At 37.4% G+C, this 25,737-nt stretch overlaps 1 protein-coding gene across 4 annotated transcripts in view; it reads right to left on the reverse strand.

Moving 5' to 3' along the window:
• ntrk3b (neurotrophic tyrosine kinase, receptor, type 3b) overlaps positions 1-25,737 on the reverse strand; it is a 497,810-nt gene that overhangs the window by 458,409 nt on the left and 13,664 nt on the right. The window lies entirely within an intron of this gene.

The following is a 25,737-nucleotide window of genomic DNA, read 5'->3' on the forward strand; positions in this document are numbered from 1 at the left end:
TGGCACTTTTAAAAAGAAAAAGACCTATTATGCAGTTTTGCATTGTTTACTAGAGAACCAGAATTTAAATTAATAGGCTTCTTCATTTGTATTATTCCTTTATTTATTTCATTCAAGATTTATTTTTAGGTAACTTGCATTGTTTTGAATAGTTTATCAAGGGATTCTTTTGACAATGAAAGATAAAAGGAAAATAGTACAGTATTTTCTATTTAATTCCCCCCCAAAAAATAAAGGAATATTTTTCAGTCATCATTTGTCTACAGTCCCGTTTTGTAAAATAAATCGTGAGAGAATCGTATCGTGAACCCAGTATCGTGAATTGAATTGAATCGTATCGGGATTTGAGTGAATTTGTTACGTCCCTAGTTCAGTAGTCCCCTTTTTACAAGTTATCAAAATGAATAAAATAATGCGTTTTGTTAGGCATAGATCTTCTAACAAGGACATTTTAAAACTTTTCGGCCACATTTGTAAAAACAGTGGAGGATCCCTTTAAGATAATATAATTCTGATTTAAAGTTTTGGCCTGATGGTGGCGCTAGAGAACAGGTCCAGGTTTTATTATCAAGGGGTTATTTATGTATTCAACAAATAAAATAAGTGACACAAAATCTTAATCAACAGTTTTCTGAAAATCATTTTCTGGAGGCAAATATCCCTGGGCTCAGATTGACCCTAAGAGTAAAATGTTTAATATTAATAATAATTTGTAATATTTGAGGATAATAGTACTACTTCCTCTCGCTCTGAGGATAACTTTCTTTTGTCACCAAAATAGACTAATAAGAACACTGCTCCCCCAAGATCTAAACAAGGTTTTCAAACTTTCATCGACAGACGACAAGCTCGAAGCAATCAGTGAAATTTATCTGCACAACCATCGAAAAATATCAATACATACTGTATGCTTCACGCGTGACCTGATATTGTAACAACTGTTGGAATCTTACAGAGAAAACAACTCATTTATCATGTTAGATACAACATGTATGTAGGTCATTTTCCCTTTAATGATAATATGACACCCAATGCAAGGGTTTTTGTAATGGTGGGGACCATCCCATATGGCTGTGATGCAAGCGGTCCAGATGGTTCATATGACGACTAATGTTTCTACAGTTGTTTTGATATAAATAGAAAATGATGTGTCAGGAAATAATTAACTTCCAACAGATAATTTGTAGAGGGGACAGGTAAAGATGAACCTGGTGGATAATTGTCTTGCTTTGCATACAAGTTTGTGTCAGGTGAAAATAAATACATATCCTGGTTTACTCTGTGATATTTAAAAAATTAACAACTTACAATTACATGGTCTTTAAAATTAATGTATTTTCTATAACAGATATGGGATAAAACAGTGATTCTCAACTGGTGGGTCGGGACCCAAAATGAGTCACAGACCTGTACTTGGTGGGTCACGGACAGCTGGTCAAAAATAAGAAAATACTTAATATCGCTCATGTTGGAGTTGTCTTTTACTTTGAAAGAAACTTTTCTTTTGACAGGCATGCTGTGAAATGCATGTTAAACAAGAAAATATAGAGATGCATGTTTTAAAAAAAATTATATCCGTCTGTTTTCAACAGCTAATTGAGAAAAAAATAATTTGTGGTTGAATTTTTAAAAAAACTGGGTCACTATTTAATGACCGTGCTGAAATGTGGGTCCCAGGGTGAGACCAGATGAGAACCTCTGGAATAAAACACATCCTTTCCAAAATGCATTACGAACATAAAAGCACTAGAATATCAACCTAAAGGCTATGTGATGCTGTTTGTGCAAAGCTAAACGTAACACAGGTAAAACTCAAAGTAAAACATTAAGTTGGATTTTTCCTGAGATCCAACAATAATTCATACAAATATCACTTTACTAGAGGCTGGATTTAGCTCTTCTGTAATTGTTCTTTAAATATGCTCCTAATCATGGGTGGGTTTCTTCCAGTTTTCCAGCTGTATTTTGATTTTGTTTTAGTCACGCAGGGTTCCTACAGCTTCAGTCAAATTAAATTCAAGACTTTGTAAGACTTTTTATTGCCATTTGAAAGTCAACTTCAAAGTAAACACAATTGGGGAAAAACAAAAAAAAAAAAAAAGCATCACGTTAATTATAAAGGGTTAGGGTTCATTTTTTCCAGTGTCTAGTGCAGACGTGCAACTAGCGCCCCCCCAAAGTAAACACACAAAAATACATAAAATAAAATACAAATAATACAGTCTAAAATAATCCAAATCACTTTAAAAACACACAAAATGACTACAAAAATAGCTAGAAATCTATTAAAAAACAAAAATGGACAGGAAATTTTTGTTAAATTTACATTTCCCCATGTTGCTGAATGTCCAGCTGTAGCCACGTCACTGTTTTGTAGTTATTCCCTCTGTCGTGATTGTGCAAAAAAAAAAAAAAGAAAAAAAAAATATATATATATATATATATTTTATTACTTATGTTACCATTTCGTTTTACATCAGAAAATCATACTCATGTATTAAAATTCAAGACTTTTGAAATATTGATTGAAGACATTTTAATAACAATTAGGGCCTTTTTTTTTAGATCCAAGAATGTATAGCCTTTTAAGACTTTTTAAGGATCTGCAGGAACCCTGTCATAGTCGTTTGACTAAAATATAATATAGTTTTAGTCAAAATTTTGTCAACAGGACTATCTCAGTTATAGTCTAGTTTTAGTCAATTAAATGATTAAAATAATATGTGTAATAAGTCATCAAAAGTCAATAAAAATCATTCGTCATTTATAAGGCAAGTCAAAATTATGTGTATAGTGCATTATACACAAAGCAATTCAATGTGCTTTACATGATCAAAAAGTGCAACAGAAAACAATTAACAGTTTAAAAATCAATAAGAACATTAAAATCAGCTGTAAAACATTTAAAATCTGTAATAAAAACATTAAATAATAACAATAATGTTTTTAAAAATCTCCCTGTCAGTCATAAACCTGATTAAATAGTATTAATGTTTGTAAATACACACAGACACATTTGATGTGATCAATGCTCAAGATCACACATCAAAGCGATCAGCAGACGCCTCTGGGGAAGTCTGACAGTTGGCAGTCGAAACATGTCAGGAGATCAAAATAAATTGCCAGAAAAACGCTTTCTGAATAAATGAAACTTTAACATGTCAGGCCTCTGTGAAACAGTCAAAACATAATATCTGATGTGAAATAACAAATACATCCATCCATTTTCATACCTGCTTATTCCCGTTTAACAGGGTCGCGGGGGTCTGCCTGTGCCAATCTCCGGCTCTCATAGCGCGCTGGGCAGGGGTACACCCTGGACAGGGCGCCAGTCCATCACAGGGCAACACAGACACAGACAACCATTCACTCTCTCATTCACTCCTATGGGCAATTTAGAGACTCCAATCAACCTTACAGTCATGTTTTTGGATTGTGGGAGGAAGCCGGAGTACCCGGAGGAAACCCACGCAGCACGGGGAGAACATGCAAACTCCATACAGAAAGGACCCAAGTCCACCCCAGGGCTTAAACCCAGGACCTTCTTGCTGTGAGGCGGACGTGCTAACCACTAAGCCACCGTGCGCCCTTCAACAAATACATTGTTGAATAAAAAAGTGAGAGTGTATTAATTAATGCAGTGTTTAAAGGTTCCACAGTGGCTTCATAAAAACGCCCTGAATCGACCAATGTTCACACATCTAAGTTTGCCCTGAAGACAAACTGAACTGTGAAAATAATGCAAGCGTTTACACATTTTTGGGGCTTATATATATGAAAAAGAAATAAAAGTCTTCTGTACTCTGTGCAGACTAAAAAGTATACGGAGGCGCCAAAGTGTCCTTCATTTAGGACATTAGGGAAATCTCTGAGAACCACTGAACAGAAAATATCTAAACGTTTGAAATCAACAATCAAGACCAGTTTTCCCTTTAGGGCTGCTAACAGGAATGTCTGCATTCTTAACACTTCCAAGAACAGACGTAGATAAGTCGGCCATGATTGGTTAGGAGAGATGTTTTATTCCCACATTACACACGAGGACTGAGGAGGAACACCTTTGTGATTCTATCTTTGAGAGTGAATCAATAAACATCAGCTGTCTCAGGTTTAGTGAAATGTCAAAACAAAGTCTCATGAGGCTCTTGTTAAATTTCTTCCACTTTTGTCTTTTTTTTGTGTTATTCTCTCACTGAGATGTGATATGCAATAGTCCATAGAAAAAAGCTCACACAAGTCTGCAGTGTCAACCAATTACTTTCAGTCAGAGTGATAGAAGTGAGCGGGGAGCGCTCAAGGTTGTGCAATATGTTATTTGTTTGCTATTTTTCTTCCAGTTTTCATTTAAGTAACAAATACACACACTCACTCTTTCTCTTTGTGGAACACACAAACACACACTACGTTATACTGAAATGCTTTTATGAGGCCAAATCTAATCCAGCCAGGCATGAAGGTTTGGCAGTTGGCTGCAACGTGTTTCACATCAGCCTCCAAACATACCATTAATGAGTTTACAGAAAGAGGAAGAACAGGGTTGGGTTTTTGGCTTTGCAGACCTCTGAATCACAGCCTGGGTTAACATTTGCAATGCTTTGAGTTCAAAATAATGTTGCAGAAAAGGTGCAAACAAATTACAGATAAGACAGCCTCAATGGCCAGTTACATGTTTTTTTTTTTTAAATTGGGAATTAATTATTCCGAATTACATTTTTCCGAATTAAAGTGAAAATAGAAATAGAAATGGAAAATAGAAATTCTGAATTGAAGTTTACATGGGAAACACGTTTATTCACCTTTGATTAATTCCGCTTTAGGTCTGGGGGTTGGGAATAGGGTTGGTCACCGAGAATCGGTTCTAAATAGAAACTTCCTATTTCCTAATAGGAACCGGTTCCTAACGTCCGGTTCCGGAACCGTTACCAAGATGTTTGCATTTCGATTCTTTTTTTCGATTCCTAAATGCCCGCACTAGTTTGTTTCTGCGGCTTGCTCTGTTTGTCTATGTGGGGTTTGTATAAGGTGCGTTCAGAACGTGACTGTAGCGATTGCAGTGTGTCTGTCTGTCTGTCTGTCTGTCTGGCTATGGTTTCAGTTTGGACCATGGAGCAGAAGGGAGATAAGAACTAATCACCGGTAAAAAGCCCAGTAAAACTCCAGAAAACAATCACCAGGAATAAATAGTTGCTCTAACAACTGGTAAAATTATAAACTTGGTGATACAGTATTACAGCCTGTGAATGCAATATGGGGATGCATTAACTCCGCCTCCGGGTCCGATTGCCAGCCATCCAGTGAGGCCTGTTCTGTTTACAGCATTTACTGAGGTCTGTGTGTGTTTAATAAGTCTGTGTGTGCCCGTGTGAAAAGTCTGCATGTTTATGCTTCCGTCCATTCACTCTTTTCATTATATCCATGTCTTTTGAGACTCTTAATAAATAGTGTTGGCTGGAGTCCGGGCCACCACCATCTTGGATTATGTCGTCACCAGCGAGTCATCGCAGCAAGCCGCGCAAGTACAGAACGACCAAAATAAACTTAATCTTTCTCAACAAGAACTGTTGATTGATTTGTCACATGACTGCTCCAGGGTTTGAGTTTGTTTTATTTAGTTGTACATCTACCTGGGCTGCAGCTCTTTGTTTTTGAAACTGCTGCCAACTTGTTTGTAGTGTTATTTCAGCAAGTTTAAGTTTTACAGTTACAGATGGAAACCTTTGTAATTGAATACTCTAGTTACAGTTCAGCAGCCAAATTAAACTGTATCAACTAAGTGAATTAATAAAAATGACCTGTTGACCTGCACAACTCAAAGAATCGGAATCGAGAATCATTTAGATCGGGAATCAAAATTGAGAATCGGAATCAGAATCGTTAAAATCCAAACAATGCCCAACCCTAGTTGGGAAGGGTTCCGATTGGACAAGGGGAGAAAGTGACATATTCACGTCCATCAGGAAAAAACACACAACAAACCTTTTATTGTCAGCTACAACATAGAAGACCACACATGAGAACTGTTTTCACTTTTATTTTGATTGCATCTTTGTCGTTGCGACTGGACGAGCATGCGCAGAATGACCGGAATTAGCTTAAAGCGGAATTCAGCATTTACAAGATCGAGGAATTATTTAATTCAGAATTAAAATCGAAACAAATCAGCCACCTAATTCCAATTTAACTTTTATTCTGAATAAAGGGGAATTAAAGCACGCAAATAAAAGTGAACATTGACATCCACAATGGCCACCAAAGAACACAAAACGAAGTAAAAATGCGTACAAACTGCAAAAAGATCTGCATTCAATCTCATTGTAAGGGAGAAATAATGTACAAATGACGTGCTAAATGTCATAAACACACAAAACAAAATGTGTTAAGAAAAACAACAGAAAGGGGAACGCGTTTTATGTTCCCACCTTGTATATCAGGCTGAAGCAGAAACTGAGGACATTTGTCAGCAACATGATGTATTTCCAGAGTGTCGCACTTCAGCCGCACAGGAATCTGCACATTTGACACACACTCTGTGTCTCTTGTGTTTGACAACCGGAGGGGAACAAGCTGATCTTTCCAGGAAACAATAAACACATTAGTGATGCTTGACAGGTGACGGCTACCTCTGAAAAAAAATAAATAAATAATAGTAGCCTCATGGGTTCACAATGTTAAACTTAGACAGCTGCTGCAGCAAGTGGGCACTTTGACTGATATCCTACCAAGGTTTTCTGTCCACGTCTCCCACAAGCCACAGCATTGGTTTAACTTTCAGAAGTGCTGCGGCAACAACAAATGTCTAACGTGTGTTTGTTGTTTCTCCTTGACGGTTTCATTGACATTGAATAGTATATGCATACAGAGACCTTGAGTTACATCCCAGCTATTGTGTAATAAAGTCTAACAAAATATGTGAGGGGGAAACTTGTGGAAGTTTTCAGTGATTAAGGGTGAACAAAGTCAAAAAGGCTTTTTGACTTTGTTCAAAAAGTCATAATAGTCACTGACGAGCAGGTGGTGCTCAATGAGGTGTTTTATGGTTAAAACTTCAATACTCAGACATTTTACATGACTGTGACTACCACTGAGGCAGAGCACGTGCTGTGCGTAGGGCATCATCTTCAATGGGGGGGCCACATTTTGCACGAGGGGACACATTTGCGCACATGTGCAATGGATGTGCTCCGTGAGGCGAGGAAGGAGATAGCAGAGAACTGTAATGTGACCGAGCATTAGACTTTATATCGAGGAAGTCAAAAATACAAACTAATTCACTGGTGAGCTGCAAAAACCTTTTTCGCCCTGACCCCCAATTTCCACTGGATGCGGCTGCGCTGCGTTACGTCTCCACCGTGCCACCGCAGCTGATATGTTTCCACTTTAGTCTATGTGTTAATTTCCACCGGGTCCGCTGTGGTGCATGTCTGCTCGTTCCCAGTTGCGGCAGTCTGGTGCCCTCCGCCAGATAAACGCAGGGCTTCTATTTTTGGTGCACACCGGAGCACAACGCATCAATCAGCACAGAGCAAATGAAGCTAAACAGAAAATTAAGCACGTACTCCCCAATAAAATATCCGATTACTTTTCAAAATAAAACACTTCAGAATATATTTCAAGTAACTACATCACCAAAACGTCATAACGCAGCGGAGACGTATGCAGTGGAAACCCCCAGTTGCTAGTAAACTAGGTGGATCTATCATGTTTACTAGTGAACTAGTAAATCAATTTGCAGCATGAACTAGTGATGGTAAAAGTGTGTACTAACTTACTAGTGAAGGGGGGAAAAAAGGGTGCGCACCGACTTTCTGGCCAATTATTGATTTTTAAAAAACCTGACCTGCCGATTACGATTTTGGCCAATCCCAAATTTTTTTTTTTTTTATAACTGACAGCATACACCTCAAATGTTTCAATCTTATTTTATTGTAAAACATTGAAAAATCCCCATGAAACAATATAAACTTGTTGTTTTAACTGCACACGAGGTAGTTATCTGAAATATAAATTAAAAGTTTAGAACATTGTGGTCCAAAATACTAACATATATCAGTTCCTTTTGTTTTTCCTCATTTTAAAATCAAACTAACCTTGTGCAACAGGTTACACTGCAGACCTGTTTGGAGCTCTTTGCCAAAAATAAAGTGCACAACAGTATTTTGGTTTTACAAATAAAGCAATTCACCAGGTTTGAGTAGATGGTAAAATCATAATCTGCAGGACAAACTAACAAAATGTCTTAAACCACCCATAAAGTGTCCTGAGTTTTAAGTTTCCTTTTAGTGCAAACAGAAAAAAAAATGTACAAATGCAGCAGGTTTGTGAATATTTCAATGTAAAAATATCAATCTAAAAATAACTTGCAACAGCTTAAAGGATAAAAGGTCCTAAAAGTCAACGGATAATGACAAGAATTAACATTCGTGCAGATAAGTTGTTCTCACATACTTAGTGCAGTTACCTGTACATTATTGTCAGGTTTTTTTGTCCTTACTAGTGAACTAGATGAACCCAATATGTTTACTAGTGAACTTGTAGAATTAAGTTGTATCTACTCATAAAGCCATTTGCAGCAGCACTAATGAACTAGAGATGGTAAAAGTGAACTAACTTACTAGTGTAAGGAAAATAAGCACTAGTTAACTAGTTACAGAAACAAAATCATGATATGTTGGGAAAAGGATTATGTTCTTAACCCTCTGCTTCATTTGCTTACTGTTTGCTGTAAAAGGCAGACTTGCATGTTTAGCTCTATTTGTGACTCAGATTTGTTTTTGTTGTTTCAGTTTGAAGTTATTTTTATCTAATATTTATCTATTTAACGATTGGTTATTACTGTATCTATACTTACAGACAGTACATTGATTAATACTAATAAGTAGGAATGTGCAATATTTTATCGTTTATGATTTATCGTCACAAACATATCATGCTAAATCCACTTTTTTAGCCCTTAAATGCATTTTGTTGTATATTTAGAGTGCTTAGAAGTACAGAAAAAAATCAAATTAGTCTCTTCAGGTGCTCCGTTGATATCTTTATATTCTGTTTTGCTCATATTTTTCAATCTGTTTCGATTTTTCTATTCTCTTTTACTTTTTTTGAACTATTACATCACAGTATTTGCAGCGGAACTGCCAAATTAGTACATCAACTCCAGGTCCAACACTTTGAGCAATCCGCCATTTTTATTTCTAGCTTTTAGTTTGTAGTCCAAGCTCAAGGATGCCGAAGTTATGAGAGGATAAGTCAAAATGTTCTGTTGTTGGATGTAGTAACCCACACGCTTCATTACAAAGTCTCCCAGCATCAGAACCTTTTCAAAGTGCCTGGTTATGTTTTATTTTTCACGGAAATGTACCCACATCTGTGGGTAAGGTCATTTTTGTGTGTGTGAAGCACTTCAAGGATGACTGCTTCTGCAACCTCCGCCAGTATAAAGAAGGATTTGCCGAAAGACTTCATCTGATTGAGGGTTCAATTCCTTCTATCTTTGGAGACGATGAACAGAGCACTTCTGTAAGCTGTAAATAACGCTAAAAAGTGTGATGATAAGACGTCCCTTTCATTGTTTTGTTAGCATTAGCAGTTGCACCGTCTTCATATGTTAGCACTGTGTGCTCGTTTTAGATCCTTGATGATATGGTCTACGTGATTTAATTTAAGTCTAAAGTTTTCATTAGTCATTTCATTTTGTCATTTTTGTCTCCGAAAATGCATTTCGTGACGTTAGCTTGGCGCTAAAACGAGTTGCTCTCAGAAGCACATCAGAAAAGGGGTAGAAAAGGGGCCTGTGGAGCTATAATAATGAGGAATTCAGACCCAAGCAGTTCCGCTTTATATAGACCACAACTGTATGATTTATATGTAAAAAGGAAGGATTTAAAACCATGATATGTCCCCTTTAATATATGGATAATTCCATAATTTCTTCAAGAAAAAAAATCATAAGTTGACCATGTGAGTCTTAATTTGTACTACAGTGTAAACCATAGTGTTAAAGTAAACCTACTGCACAATTCATTCATAAGACATTAGGATTGGACTGACAGAAACAGAAACTCAGTAGTTTCACTGACTTGGCTCTGGATACTTTTGCTACAGAGATCCTGATGATCCAGCGTGCACAATATATGAATATTTAAATAACACATTTTATAAAGAGATGCTAAATCCAACCTGTCAAATGTGTTCAATTTCAATTCTCTAAAACAGGTCTGAAGTAGCTATTTGGTATAAAATATGGATGATACCTTCAGCATCTGGGAGCACTCATGACTTCCTTTCTTTTTTAGCCATAAGCAAATATCCTCACTTCTAAAACTTTGAAGAATCCTAGATTTATTATATTGTGCATGATTTCTGAATCTAATCTAAACTTCTCTGGGTCAATATCGGTAGAAGGAAGTGTCAAGCATAAACTGTTGAACCTACTAGGATGAATCCCCCAAAAACAAACCTTACAAACATTCATGTTTATTTTATCTTTTTTTTCTTCTTGTCTGCACATGCTGTCAGAGGTCAACACTACAAGAAGTGCAGTCATTATGAGACAGCAATGCATGTTTTGTTATTGCAATAAAATAAATTGATTTATTTTATTGCTTAATTGTGACCATCACCAGCCCTCCCTAAGGAAGGGTAAGAAATATTTTATTATAGGGAGGATATAAAAAGGGAGAGCAGTGTTACACCTGAGTGGAGAGGAAGGGGGAGGGGAAAGGGAGCAGGGAGCAGAGACTCAAGGTAGGAAATAGAACGGGTGGGGAGAATAGATTGTTTTACAGTGAGGGTGAGATGTGAAGTTGTAGAATATATTGTGCTTATTATTCATGTTTAAATGTTGGCTGCACATTGTACCTTCTTGTCGTTCTTTTTTTTTATTCTGGATAAAAGCAGGTTAATCTAAAGAAAATTTTCTGCAAACTTTGACATGTTGGAGCCTTTCACCACCGCCTCCATTCCCCATAGAATGTCTGACTCCCAGCAGCAGCAACACTGTGTCCAATTAGCTTCAACAACACAGCATTGTTCACTTTCCTATTTTTATTTGGAGTTGGATAATTAACTGTAATTTACAGATTACCAAGCAAACAACAAAAGCTGAATTTCAGGGTTTAGGATTCCTCAGCCCCTAAAATCATGAAAGATTTAAACTGTCAGTAGGGATGGGTGCCGAATTCTGTGCTTTTTTAAGGTACCGACCGAATTCCTTCGGTAATACCTGGTACCAATTATGTAAAATCAAACTGCACCATGTTTTGTTACCTAAACGCATCATTGTGACTGTGAGGGAGTGGAAGAGTAGGCTATTTCCCGTGCAGTACGTCAACACAACATTGCCATGTGTCCAACAACCCGCTGAAATGGAAATAAATGTCGAAAGAGAAAGTATAAGTGAGTGCCTGTATTTAAACCACAAAAACACACCTACTTCCGCACACTTTGTCCTCAAACGTCTCGCAATTTAATCAAAGGAAAACTCAAATAAATGCCACAAATATTTTGATATCTGAAGTTAAGAGCCACAGTCCCAGTGGACCCTTACCTTTAATGTGTTCTCATCCTAACTCCAAGCTCTGCAGAGGAACTCAAACAACTCCCCTGGTGCTCTCAGTTCCAGGGTGCTCCTCAAATTCTGGGCTCACACACTCATAATTGCTGATAATGATGGAATGGGTTTGCCAGGTTTTAAATGTTTTGATGAAATGGAAAATGGACCAGAGTTGCAACCAATACAAATATCAGATAATCAGAAGAGATTAAAGCTGCTGTGGTGCTCGGGGCAACATAATTGTTGGCTAACAGATCTGTACTTCATTTTGTTTGTTTTTGTTAAAATTAAAACGGGCAAAATGTAATGGCCTGTGATTCCTCACAATAGTTTATCACGTAAATAACAGCTCCCGCTGCCTAAAGCAAACCTGGTTTGTTTGTACAGAAGTGATGGTTGGACGTGGGTAGAAAATAGCTGCTGTGGGCTACATTAAAATCACAAATATTAAAACAACAAACAGGTGGCCTCAGAGGTTGTCATTTCAGCAAATGTTGCCAATCATAATTTTTTAATGGAACATAAAACAGGATCCGTCTCCATATGTTACTACTTAAGCTAAACCGACCAGAATTGGAGTTTAATTTAGTATGATTATATAACTAGGTTTATATATAAATAGGTTTAAAAAAGAAACAGATTGTAAATATATTTTTTAACTAAAACTCAAAATTGCATTAATATATGACTGATTAAAGTCAAAGTACTGCATTACGTAAGTAGTAGATTTACATTAAAACATATAGCCACAATTCATTTTCATATCTACTCTAATAAAAGCTAACATTTTTAAGCAAGGCCAACCAGAGTCTTAAAATCAAATCTGAAGTGAAGAACAGTCTTTCTTGTTGCCATGGTGACAGTGAGGAATATAACCAAAATCTATTGTCTGTGATTCATCAGAATAGACGAAAAGCAAAGAAAGTCAGGCATAAACTTCTTATTGCTGTAATTTGTGAAGATAATCCTAGTCCTAACAAAGGACAAACATGTAATGCTTAATTTTTTCTTTGTAAACCCTATTTGTGGAACTTTTTCATTATTTTAGACCTCCTAACAGCTATTGTTTGACATATATGTTTGTAAAAGCTAATGATTTTAAATTACAGAAGATACTGATGATATTTTTATACTAAGTGTGGTCCACCCAGCATGTGAAATTAGGCTCCTGCCCTGAAACAAGCCATGCTAAAGATATCCTTCACATGTATGGTCAGTAGAACATGAAGTGTATATACAATGCGTGGATGGAATGTGAAGATGTTGAAAGTGATGGAATAAAACATTTACAGTATCTGGCAATATGCACCGTTGGTTGCAACTCGACAATGGGAGGAGAAGGAGAAGGAGAAGGAGGTTTGAATTTGAACGATTTTGGTTCCGATTCTGATTTGTAACGATTGCCGACTCCAATTCTTTTAAGAGACAATTGTAGAATGTATGTATTGTACACAAAGTATATTGTTATGTATTAGGGGTTGAACGACGGTAGAGAAGAAGAGTGTTAAACCTCTTTGTAGCTATTAAGGAGCTATTTACTCCCCCTTAAACATGGTGCTCCGGTGAGTGAAGTAAATGCAGGCTGGAGAAGAATTACAAACATGTTTAAGGGCAAGTAAATGTTCACCGAGAAGACGCAGGGGTTGGAACTGTTGCCACCTGCGGTCACAGATTTATTCGGGTCACAGACTTTGGCACAACAGCAGTCTTCCCCCGCAAACGGAGCCTCCATCCTGTGCTGCTGATGTTTTCCAGATCTGCTTAATACACATACATGTTTCCATTACAGCTAATGTGTAGCCCACCTATACCCACTATATCAGGTAAGGGCCTCCTCAGTTCTTCCTATACCATTAAAGATTAATAAAAATAAACTACTCCATTTATTTTACTAACTATTAAGTCCTATGTACTCTTTAAAGTGCTATATTAACTCTCATTACACCTTTAACACACTCAATGATCAAATCACAGTCACACACACACACACCTGTAAATAAGCAAAATGACCAAACTGTAAATTAAGAGTGAACTTATACTTTACTAAACATATTAACAAACAATATACACATCTCTGCAACAAGATCACCTCTGTCTGTAAGATTATGTACTATAATAAGTGTTATGTGAGGGGCCCACTCACCAATCACACACACACTCACACTAGCCGACTTATTTAGCAAATTAAACCTAGTAGTTGCAGGCCTGAGTGATGCTTGGGAGCGGTGAGGCCCAAAACTTAATGGCCACTTCACTCTGTGAGCAAAACAAATAAAAAGGGTACCTGTTTCAGTAGTTCAGTGCGTGGCTCACATTCAGGTGTGAGAAGAAACTCTGCCCTAAGATGGCGGCGGAGGCAAAGTCTGCTCCAAGATGGCGGCGGAGGCGAAGTCTGCTCCAAGATGGCGGCGGAGGCAAAGTCTGCTGGTCCAGGCCTACTCTTCCGCGAGTGATGTCCGTAGAAAAGATACACCCAAAGACACTCTTCTGGCAGTCTTTAAGCACTTCAGTTATGACTAATCTTCACATCCAGGCCGGAATGATGAAAAGTAGTCCTTGTAGCAAGCTGAGTTAGCAAAACTACTCCTCGTGTGCAGCATCCACCTAGCCAGTGAATGCTAAAGTCTGTGCGCTAACCCGTTTCAAAGTCTCAGAAATACCTTACTGCAGGACGAATCTCGGTCCAGAAACTCACTTATTCTTTCAAACAGCGGCACACATCTCAACTTTTTTACTCCTGTACTCGCGGTCAAGCTAATGCATCTCCTCGCATATCATTTCCGGTTTTTTACTCATGTAAAGCTAATACAACAAATGACTGGCAGCAGTTGTATACACAGCACTTCCTTCTAGCTCTTCACAATAAAACAAAAATAAAATACACCAAAGGCATCTTATACTTTACATGTTTTTAACTTATACTTGGGTACTTTTAATAGTTATGAAATATTGTTAAACATGAATGAAATACTATTTTTACCCATATTTATATAATATATTTAACTTATTTATTTTTAAACTTTAACATACCTTATGAACTGTATCATTGCATCAACATATTTCTTTGGGTTACAAATGTTAGCATGTATATTAGCCGTAGTATCTGCCTACCAGCTGCAGTTTGAGGAGAAATGCTTGATGTTGTGCTGCCTTGCCGTGAATGGGTACTAGGACCCTCGTTTGCTGTGTTGCACCATCATCTTGGGCAAAAGTCAGGTACTGCGACTAGTCGACGTCACGTAGACAGAGTCAAGAGACAACACTAAAGTCGACTAATCGACTAGTTGACTAGTCCATCATGTTTGTCATGAAACCCCTTAAGCATGATATAATACTTTTACAAGTGTTGCACTGAGACGAGTTGTGAAACCACACTTTAGAGCGCCGCCGCACACTGTTTATGGTTGTGCAGTAATGCAAACACTTGCGGTGGATTCTTCTTCGTTGGTGTTTGGCGGCTTCTTCTTCCAGTCGGGGTACTGGGTATTCAAAGTAGGAAACAAAATTTTTAAATTTGAACAATTCTGAGAGAATCAGAAAGTTATTCCCGAGACCAATCGATACTCGATGGCTAAATCTACTCACACGTGCTGTCCCTTATGAGTGGAAAAGCCAAGTAGAATCAAATGTTGATATTGTGCAGCTGGCTGTTCATAAACAAGTCTGTTTGACATTTTCCACAAGTGACTTTGCCACCTTGGTGTCTTTTCTAGATAGATATCAAGAGAATACTTGATAGAGTATTCTCTTGCTTTGCACCAAATGATGCGTTTCCCTAGAATCCTTTATAAATGGCTTGTAAAGTAGAGTTACATTTCAGGTTAATTTCATACTGTTCGACTGCATGTTATTAAGAATTAATTCTGAGTCCAGCCTTTTAAATGAGCAAACCAATATGAAGCTTTAAATGGACACCATGCAGAAACCATTGAGGTTGCACACACACACGTATCAGAGAGTTTATGGCAGACAAAGTAGAAAAAAGTTTAAGACTGCATAAAAAGAAGTATTTAACCAGGAGAACGATGCCTCTTTTCTGAATGTGAAGCTGTACAAAAAGCTCCTTTTTCGTTTTCACAGGAGAAGAGAGAATGGGAGTGAATAGCATCCATCAACATGCACATCATGTCGGACAACATGGCTGAAGCTCAGCAAGAAGCTCGACAGCTGCATTATTTACATAGCTCTGCTAGTCATCGCTGACATGGAGGACAGTGGGGTGACTCATCCTACTTGGTAACACATGATAATTGATGTTTTCTCCAACGCTGAACAACCCACGTGAATATTAGGAGAGAGCTTTATTAGTGAAATAGAAACAGAAAGAAGATTAGTGGAGGTGCTGTTCATTGATCATCTGTCAGTTAAAGCCGAAAACTACTTAAATTCATCTGCTTACTGATTCCATGAAAACATTAAAAATAAGCTTTTCAATCTGTCATGAAACACTATTTTTCATTGAACCATTCTAAGCAACATTGTATAGAAAAGATAAGAAACTACCGGTACTCTCAAATAACTTGAAACAACCAATGCTTGGTTATTAACAGAAGTGTCTATTTCAAAATATTAGTTATCCATCCAGTATAATCAAAAAATGTTTATAAAAGCTTAAATAATTACAATTTAACCTGAATACGAACAATACAAAACAAAAAACTAGTATCTACCAAAGATGTAGATTAAATTACTTTTTGAACAAAATGTTTGCTTGATTTCAATTCAACTTCAAACAAAGGCAGCAGAAGAAATTGCATCTATTTAAGACATGGTATAAAATCCCTAGACTGGAGACATCAGCTGTTGTTTAGCTGTACATTTGAAACATAAATTATGCTACGGTGACCTGTAGTCTAACCTAATCAGCAGTTTCATGTATTCCTCATCTCTGCAAGTCTAGGTGAGTATCTTTTTAAAAATATATATAAATATATGAAATGGAAATGGTGCACAATTAGGCTCAATTTGTGCTTAAATATATAGATGTACAGTATATAGGTTTTGTTCTTTCTAAAGGAAATGTCAGTAACTGTACATAATTTCTTGTACCCGTCTCCGTTAACATTTCTAAATAAAATGACGTTATCTAAACCCCTGGCGGTACGCAATGGCACTACAGGGGGTAAAATCTATATAAATAAATCTATTCAGGAGCCACTAAAACAGTATTTTTGAACCTTGTGGTGGGGACGAAATGTGGGCTCGCCTGAAATTTTTTTAATAAAAAATAAAACAATCTTAAACAACTGTATTTTGATACGTTCACTCTGTGAATCTAGTTCAACTAAAATGCAGTGAAAAAAATAAATACAAAATATGAGCTCCAAAACCATTTCTCGAAAAAAATGTCTTTGGGGTCACCCGAAATTCTTGGGATCAAAATGGGATCACAATCCAAAAAAGGTTCAAAACCACTGCATTAAATGGTGTTTTTTCCACTTATTTACAAAATGTGTGTTATCACTCATTCATTCCATCATTATGCTCTATAGTTGTTTTTAAAGCAAAATAGTCAGACAAATGGGGTACTTGGATTCAGAAATAAGAGACAGGGGTACTTGGGCCTAAAAGTTTAAGAACCACTGGTCTAAAGTGTGTGAGAAAATGTGAACAGTGTGGTAAGAAAACCAAAAAAAACAGAGAGCTGGAGAGCCAAAAAAGACACTCGCTGAGCTATAGCCTTTGCATAATTGCCTTACTCCATAAATCTTCCATCAACATCGTGCAGATGAAAGAATGAGCTGTAATGCTGCTTTCACTGTGGCTTTACTAATCCTGCAGATGCCATGTCTAAGCACGATTAGCTGCTATAAAGCTTCAGTGAGGCTGGCGTTATTCAAGACTACGGTTCATCTTAAGCTTTTGTTACTTGTGTCGACATCTGAGATAGTGTTTCGTCACTTTCACAAAGTATAGGATATTACCTTTTGTCTTCGTTAAGTAACAATGGATTTGTCACAGCCAATCTACAACAGAGACAGGTCCCCATGAGCATAGCCCACCATAGTAGTTGATATATACACTACCGATCAAAAGTTTTAGAACACCCTCATTTTTCCAGTTATTTATTGCAATTCAACTCGTGCAAGTCCAATGAATAGCTTGAAATAGTACAAAGATAAGTAGTGAACAGCCAGACGTTAAAAAAAAGGTTTGGTTACCCAAAACTTAAAAATAATGTACATTTCAGAATTATACAAATAAATCTTTTTCATGGAACACAAAGTGGGTTAACAATTTAAAACTGTTGTGCAGCAATGAAGGTTGAATCAGCCTTGGAAGCTGGTGCTACTAATTCCAACTTTTCTTGGTAACAACGCCCTCTGTCTGCATAACAGCAGTGTTGGAACACTGTAGACTTTAGAATACATTTTGGTCTATAAATTAATATAAAGATTGCTTTTTCAACTCAAAGTGTTTATTTGTTCTATGCTTTCATTTCAGAGTGCAATGATACAATAAACTGAATCATTTTCAGTAAAAAAAACTGGAAAAGGTTTGGTGTTCTGAAACTTTTGACCGGTAGTGTTTATACAGTATGATTACATAAACGTTTTTGGTTTTTTTAGGAGTAGTCCCTGACCAGACAAGAAACAATTTTTAGTCCTCAAATATCAGTGACTGCCCTCTATGGGTTGAAACCCAGCTAATACAATTGATTTTTGCTACTGAGAACAAGATCATGTGATGTTTTAGGCGGCGACATCACTGATCTAACCTCAGCCAATAGCCTGCATTCAACCATAGAGGGCAGTCACTGATATTTTACAACTAAAAACGCCAAATTTAAATACTTTGACTAAAATGTGAAGAGTTGGACTAAGATCAATAAACTACATTACTTCCTACCTAACATATTGTAGCGTTACAAGCCATTTTGGCTGGTGAAGAACAAAACAAATATCACTGCATCTGTTTGAATTGGCAGGTTGCAGAAACGAGGCAACAAGTTATTGTTGCCAGATTGGGCTGTTTTCCACCAAGAACTTTCAGGGTTTTTGTGTGTGTTTAGTGTTTTTTAAAACGTAATATGTATCTGGCAACTGGGTTGCGTGCAGTCACGTGACTCTGCCCGACCAATAAGGAAGTCATATCTTGTGCGGAAGTGGCGAACACACGCAAGATACGCTTTGGATGTTGTTGCTACAGGTAGATTAACTTCAGTTAATGCTAAAACTGTTGTGACAAACCATGAAAGTGATCTAATTAAGCTCAATATGTGAAACAGAGCAAAGTGGTAAGTCACTGCTTAGCGTTGGCATCAGCCTGTCTTATAGTGATCACCTGTTTATGCCAACCTTCTCATTTTCCTTTCAATCATGTTGTCAATGGAATTTAATAAATAATTATATTAGTAATCATGTTCAATGTGGATCAGCGTTATCATTAAGCTATGTTGTGGTTTGTTTTTAGCAAAACATTGTGCTTAATGGTTCCAATGCACTTTAAACGCAAGCTGCTATTTTGATATTTATATTAAACTAGTGCAGTGCCCGTCGGAGGTATGCATTCATGTGGGAGCATAAGGGGTATAATTGCGGGTACAAAATGTGGGTGCAATTTTCCTGGTTTAATTCTATGGGACATGTGCATGATAAATGTGTTTGTTGTTTGGTGTATTTTTCTGTAATGTATGTTTTTTGGAGTCATGTGTATTTTTGTATCTTGCATTTTTTGTATAATTATTGTTTTTGTGGCCATTGCAGTGTGATTCACGAGTCATTTTTTTTTTTTAAACCCAAACAACCTGCGACACGGTGACGTCATGAACCCGGAACCGGAAGTAGCGCGCTTAATACCGCGCTCTTACCAAGGGAGCCGTAACTATAAAATTAATGTTTTGACCGTTTTGCTACACCACATTACTCCAAAATAACAAATGCACACACACGGGGTATTTGGAAGCCGTCGACTAAGTTTCAGGTCGAACTCACATCGCGTCGGGGAGATATTCGCTCCACAGACACGCACACACACAGACATTCCTTGCTTTTATAGGTAGACTAGTACAGTGCCCGTCGGAAGTATGCATTCACGTGGGATCATTTAGTTTAGTGTATTTTGAGTCATTTTCATGTTTTTGCTGTCGTTTGGTGTATTTTCCTGTGTTGTCTTTTGTGTAATTTTAGTATATATATATTTAGTTTTGTGTATTTTGAGTCATTTTCATATTTTTTGTTGTCGTTTAGTGTGTGGGTGTGCCTGCCTAACTTTCACTAAACAAACATATTTATTTTCAGTAATAGGTGTAGTGGCAGGTGTGTCGTGAGTGAAGATGTAGTAATTATCAGGCGGGCTTCACTATGTAGCACCGTTTACTGATTAGACTCAACACTACAATCACTACCACCCAATGGACGGGTGTCGTGACACAGACTGTAACCGGACTAAATGGTGGTCCGTTACACACACACACACGTAGACGGTGATCGATAGTGAAGCGCTCCTGATCAAAGTGTGTGTGTGTGTGTGTGTGTGTGTGACTACCTTGGACACAAATCTCGTCCGTTGGTTCTCTCACACACGTGAGAAATAAACATTTTGAAATGACCAAATTACTCCAAAATAACAGATACATACACTTGGGGTATTTAGAACCCGTTGACCAAGTTTCAGGTCGAACTTGCACTCTGGGAGATATTTGCTCCACACACACACATGCATGCACGCACACATCCACACACACACACAGACCACAGACCTCCCTTGCTTTTATATATATATATATATATATATATAATATTTACATATTTAGATGATTAAATTGTATAGTTAATTGTATTGAGAATAAGTTATTAATCTGAGAATCATGAAATGAAATATATTGTACAATATTTGACAAATATATAGAATATAATTTATTTATAATACAACCTGTATTATTTAAGGAATTCTGTACACAGATAAATATTTGTATTACATAGTCCTGTTCTCTGCACGGGCCAGATAATTGATGATGAGCTAAGGAAAGGCATTAAACCCATTGTATCCAGGAGAACCTGTAACTCACGGAGTTCCAGCAAGGAACCCCACCTCCTGCTTAATCCTGGCGGTAGGAGGCTCTTGTAGCACATGAACTTTTGCTCTCACACACGCACACAACCTTCCTCTGGACTCTAAATCCCTGCCTGGGTCAATGAACTGTTCATTTGTGTGAATGAAGTGGACAATTGAACATCAGAATCCACTGATCCAAGGAATTCTTTGACGTTTCTTTATTAGTATTGTAATCTTGAATAATTCGTTTTATATTTTGATTTAGAACAGGGTGCTCAAGAACTTTATATTCTTCATAGTTATCATACATTACACTTTACATATACATTGAATGGCCATTCAAAATACTGTTTGATGTATTTAAATGTATTTTGTCTGTTTCACATAATACATGGTACCTTTAAAAGCAATTTATCTGTTTCTTCAGATTCTGCTCCTCTCTATTTGAGTTGTATAAAGTAGTCTATTGATTTACTAGTCTAAAATTATGCTTAAATACTTATTTTTTGACTATTACTTCACCTAATAATCTAAGTATCATATGTGTTACATAATCCTACATTTCCCCCAAACACCATATTGTGACGTGTCATACAACAGTTGGGTACTTGCTTACGTCAGCGTGATTGTTGGTTTGGTATCAGAAGACAAACATAATGGCGCAAAACAAACAATAGGAGCTGAAATAAAGTTGGAAAATGACCGTAGTTAGGAAAAACCTGGTTGGTATTCCACCATTTGTTCACCTTTAAAATGTAATCTATACAGTTTCTGGGAAGTGGGATTTGTTTACATTTGAAGAGCATGCATGTTAGTAAAACATGTTTTCTGTACAGTACATGGAATTCTTAGTACTGATTACTTCTATTCTTTCTAACTTCAGTGTTGCAGAGATCCAATTTTCATCTGAGTTAAGTTTGTTTATTAAGTCATGAGAATATACTTTATTAAAGGTTCACTTCTCCGACACACCCAAAGTTCCATATTGCACCTTTTAGACAATGTAACAACATTGTTTTTAAAATAAATGTTTATATTTTTACTATTTTAATGTATTTCTGCAATTAATTAAAATAAAAATAATTTTTATAAAAACCTGAACACCTAAATATATTCTGTGGCGCACATAATGTAGTTCATATTCACTGGAAAAAAAATTGGCTGGTGGAAAATCTGGTTGACTGGCAAACTTTAAGAATCTACTTGCCATGCTGGCTGGTGATCTAAAAAGTTCATTTAAAGCCCTGCACATGACCCAGGACTCCTGGCAGGATTCCGGCATGCATGCAAAGCACTGCACCCTCTCCTCTTTATTCTCTGAAGGCAGCCTGTGATCTATTTTCCTGTGAAGACGATCTCATGCAAACTTGATGATATACCATAACAAAGGAGCATGTGGTGCAGCGCCTGAGGAGAGTCTGGCAATGTGGAGGCAGCAGGAGGTCTGCATGGTGACCACCAACGGGCAGGGAGGATGTTAGTGACTCCGTTGTGGGAGGATGTTAGTGACTCCGTTGTGGGAGGATGTTAGTGACTCCGTTGTGGGAGGATGTTAGTGACTCCGTTGTGGGAGGATGTTAGTGACTCCGTTGTGGGAGGATGTTAGTGACTCCGTTGTGGGAGGATGTTAAATGGCCTTCGCTCAGACAATTGCACCATGGTGAAAAGCTTTGGAGACAAAAAGGTTGTCACCATTACCTGCACGCCCAAAAAGCCAACAGCTTTATTTCAACGCAGACGCAGGGCAATCATTATTTAATGGATGTGAACAGCTCTCCTCTGAGACTCCAATGACACACCAACTAAATGTCCTTCTTGTTGGATCCAAAATGTCCTGCAGCTACTGTACTCAGTGTGATCATTATTGAGGTTATCCATGACGCTGAGTGGGATACCTCTTTAATCAAATAGCATGTCTCCCACTACCAAGAAATGAGGTGAACAATAATGACAGAAAAAGACATTTACATCATCACCTTAGAGCAGTGTTTCTCAAAAAGGGGTACGTGTACCCAAGGGGTATGTGATGACACTACAGGGGGTACTAGAGAGAAAATGGAAAATTAACACATGAAAGCATTAAAAAATATGGGGTTTTATATTGTTTATTGTTAATTAGAAATTATCATCATCTTTTGAAGATAAAACTGATGTTTTGTTTAGAACATAAAGTGAAAATACAAAAGGTCAGTCTTGGTCCATCACCAGGCGTGAGATGACCGGAAACAATAAAAAATATAGAAATATACTATTCAGGAGGCACTAAATACTGTTTAATACCATGTATTTACAAATGCATTCTTTAAACTGTTATCACTAATTCATTCCTTCATTATGCTCTATGGTCATTTTTTCACAGTATTCTGAGCAAAATGCTATAATCGGACAAAGAGGGGTACTTGGATTCAGAAATCAGAAAAAGGGGGTACTTGGGCCAAAAAGGTTTGAGATCCACTTCACGTAGAGCGTCTGATTCTCAGTTTCAAATTTCCACAATTCTTTTGTAGAAGCATTTCCATTTCAGTTTATTCAATTCTATTTTGTTTCTGTTTCATCGCCTTTTTCTAATTAGATGTCATCTCTGGCTATATAACTTATTAAAATTGTGGCAAACATATTTATTTAATGTCAAGTTATTATGGTTTCAGTTTATCTCTTGCTTAAAAGTAAATAAATAAATAAACAAACCTTGAACATTTCAAAGGACGCAGAGGACAAAGCATTTTTCCACTTTCATTTTCTCTTTAGAATTTCTTTCTTTTATGGTGGAATTGTTTTTGTTGAATCACTTTCACTTAAAGTGTATCTAAACCTCAGCTTTTGGCTGATGTGCATCTAGGCTGCACATTTTAAAAAATGTCTTGATTATGGTGTTGCTCCTGGAACAGTTAAGACACGCCCAGTCACTCTCTGACTGCAGCCCGTAGCGGAGTGCACAGCTGGGCTGTTGTGGGACCCGCAGTGATATGGGGATGGTCATTAGTAATAATCCATAATTCAGACCAAAAACAACACTGTTGCTGCAGTAAAAGCAGGAAGGAATTAATGTGTTAATGCTTAAATTAGTGAGATTATACAATATTAATTCATGGGAGAATAAACAGATCAGTTTGACTTTATGAAGGCACAGATCTTGTCTGTTCATACAGCTCAGCCTACATCATAAGGTAAACAATATTTGTATTTTATACAGCCTGGATTATTTTACAGGACTGCTGCTCTCTGTGTCGACACAGAATACATGAATGAATTAATTTATCATCAGAAAGCGCCCGACGCACACAGGCTTTATCAGCTGACTAATGTAGGTCAGTCCATCAGATAAAAATCTATACATTTCCTATCTATAGGAGGTCATCGGGTAAATGAAAGGATGGCATCAATGCCTAAATATTCTCTCTCCTGTCAGCTGTCAGATTACATCCACACAGTGACGTGTTCACAGAATGATCCACCTTTTCTTGGGAAGGCTGAAATCACCTGCGTTAAAGCAGAACTAAGTAGCTTTTTCACCTTAATAAATCCTTCTCGTAGTCCCTGTGAGGGTAATACAAGTGTTTATGGGGTGATTGGGGGGTCTTTCATCGCCCCCTGCTGTCTCTGGCCAGAAAACAGCACTTCCAACTTTCCCTGCCTCTGACCCAGTTGCAAGACGTACTGCTTTACGGCAGCCCAATATAAACTAATGCTAGATTATGACCAGCCCCGTGGCTGCACATGGTTATCTACAAATTCACTTTTCTCAAACTTATATCATGGCGGAGCTAGCAAAAAAAAGGCAGAGAATACCTTTGTCTAAGTGAGAGCTCAGCAGCAACACACAGCAATCACATGCTATCGTCACGGCAACAGGCACGCACACACACTCGTAACCCAGTGCTCCATTAGGCAGCACACACACAACTATCCATCCATCCATTTTCACAGCCACTTTGTCAGCACACACACACACACATTTCCACACTCCCTTCCATAATATTCCTACATCATTTATTTATTTTACTTGTCTCTCTTCCTCATATTGTTCACATGGTCACATAGGACTATATGTGTGAAAGCACCCCTAGTGTCACTGTTGTATTTGGATTTTTCAGTGATTGTTGCTACCGTCTTGGGAGAGCAAAGGTGCACATGTAGCTGTGGGGTGGGGCAGGCGGTGGGGGTGCACAATTTTTACAACAGTGACATAACCCAAAGGGACCTTTAGGGGGAGCACTAAGCGCAAGTTACTTAGTTCTGCTTTAAGTAAACATGTTGCTATCTTGCTTCGTAGTACAGCTGCTCTGTGACGGAGAATGTTTGGTGGTTAGGTGAAGCTAACGGAGAAACATTCTGGTTCCCGTAACAACGTATCCAACTTCGTAGTACAGGCCCAACATGTTCAGAGTTGGACTGCAAAGAAGTCAACATCCAACTAGAACATTTTTAAATCCAAGTTAAAGGCTTTGTTTCCACGTAGGATTGAGGGAGATTTTTTAATCATGTTATTGTTGATTTTTAAGCTGTTGAATGTTTTTTGATCATGTAAAGCACATTGAATTGCCTTGTGTATGAAATGTGCTATACAAATACATTTGCCTTGCCTTGCCTAGAATCAATTACCAACACTACTTAATACCAAATACATATGTATTCATAACCCAAATAAATAGAAAACAGTCTTTTAAAAGAAACTACAATTTCCACCATTAAACAATGTAGTCTGATGATTTGAGAGAGAATTAAAGGTAAATAATAATCCTTTGTGTTTTTTCTTACCAGTGGTGTCCTTGCAGTGATCTGGAGCTGAAGTCCTTTCTGTGGCTTGTTCTGCAGCCTCAGTTTGCACAGGTGCCTTCAGATCACCTGATTGCAGATTTGCTTCCTTGCCATTGGCTTCAAGCTGGAGTGTCAGCAAGGCTACTCACCAGAATAATTCAAAATCAAAACAGTATTTGTCACTGTGAAGATTTTTTTTCAGGCTTTGATCACAATAATTCAGTTGACTAATTCTATTTTGCTTTATATTTCGAAGCTTCAGCATCAGACTGAAATCAGGGTGGAATGTTCAGCAAGATTGGATGCTTCTGTCTAATTATTACACCTTCTATAGGCATTTAAGTAACCCAATATTCTGGGAAAAATATTGTGGAAATGTGTGATATTGTCACAGAACTTGTAGGTGGGGATTTGGTTTGTGTCATTTAGCT

The sequence above is a fragment of the Gouania willdenowi genome, chromosome 3 (genome assembly GCF_900634775.1).
Source record: "Gouania willdenowi chromosome 3, fGouWil2.1, whole genome shotgun sequence".
Classification (NCBI taxonomy): Eukaryota; Metazoa; Chordata; class Actinopteri; order Blenniiformes; family Gobiesocidae; genus Gouania; species Gouania willdenowi.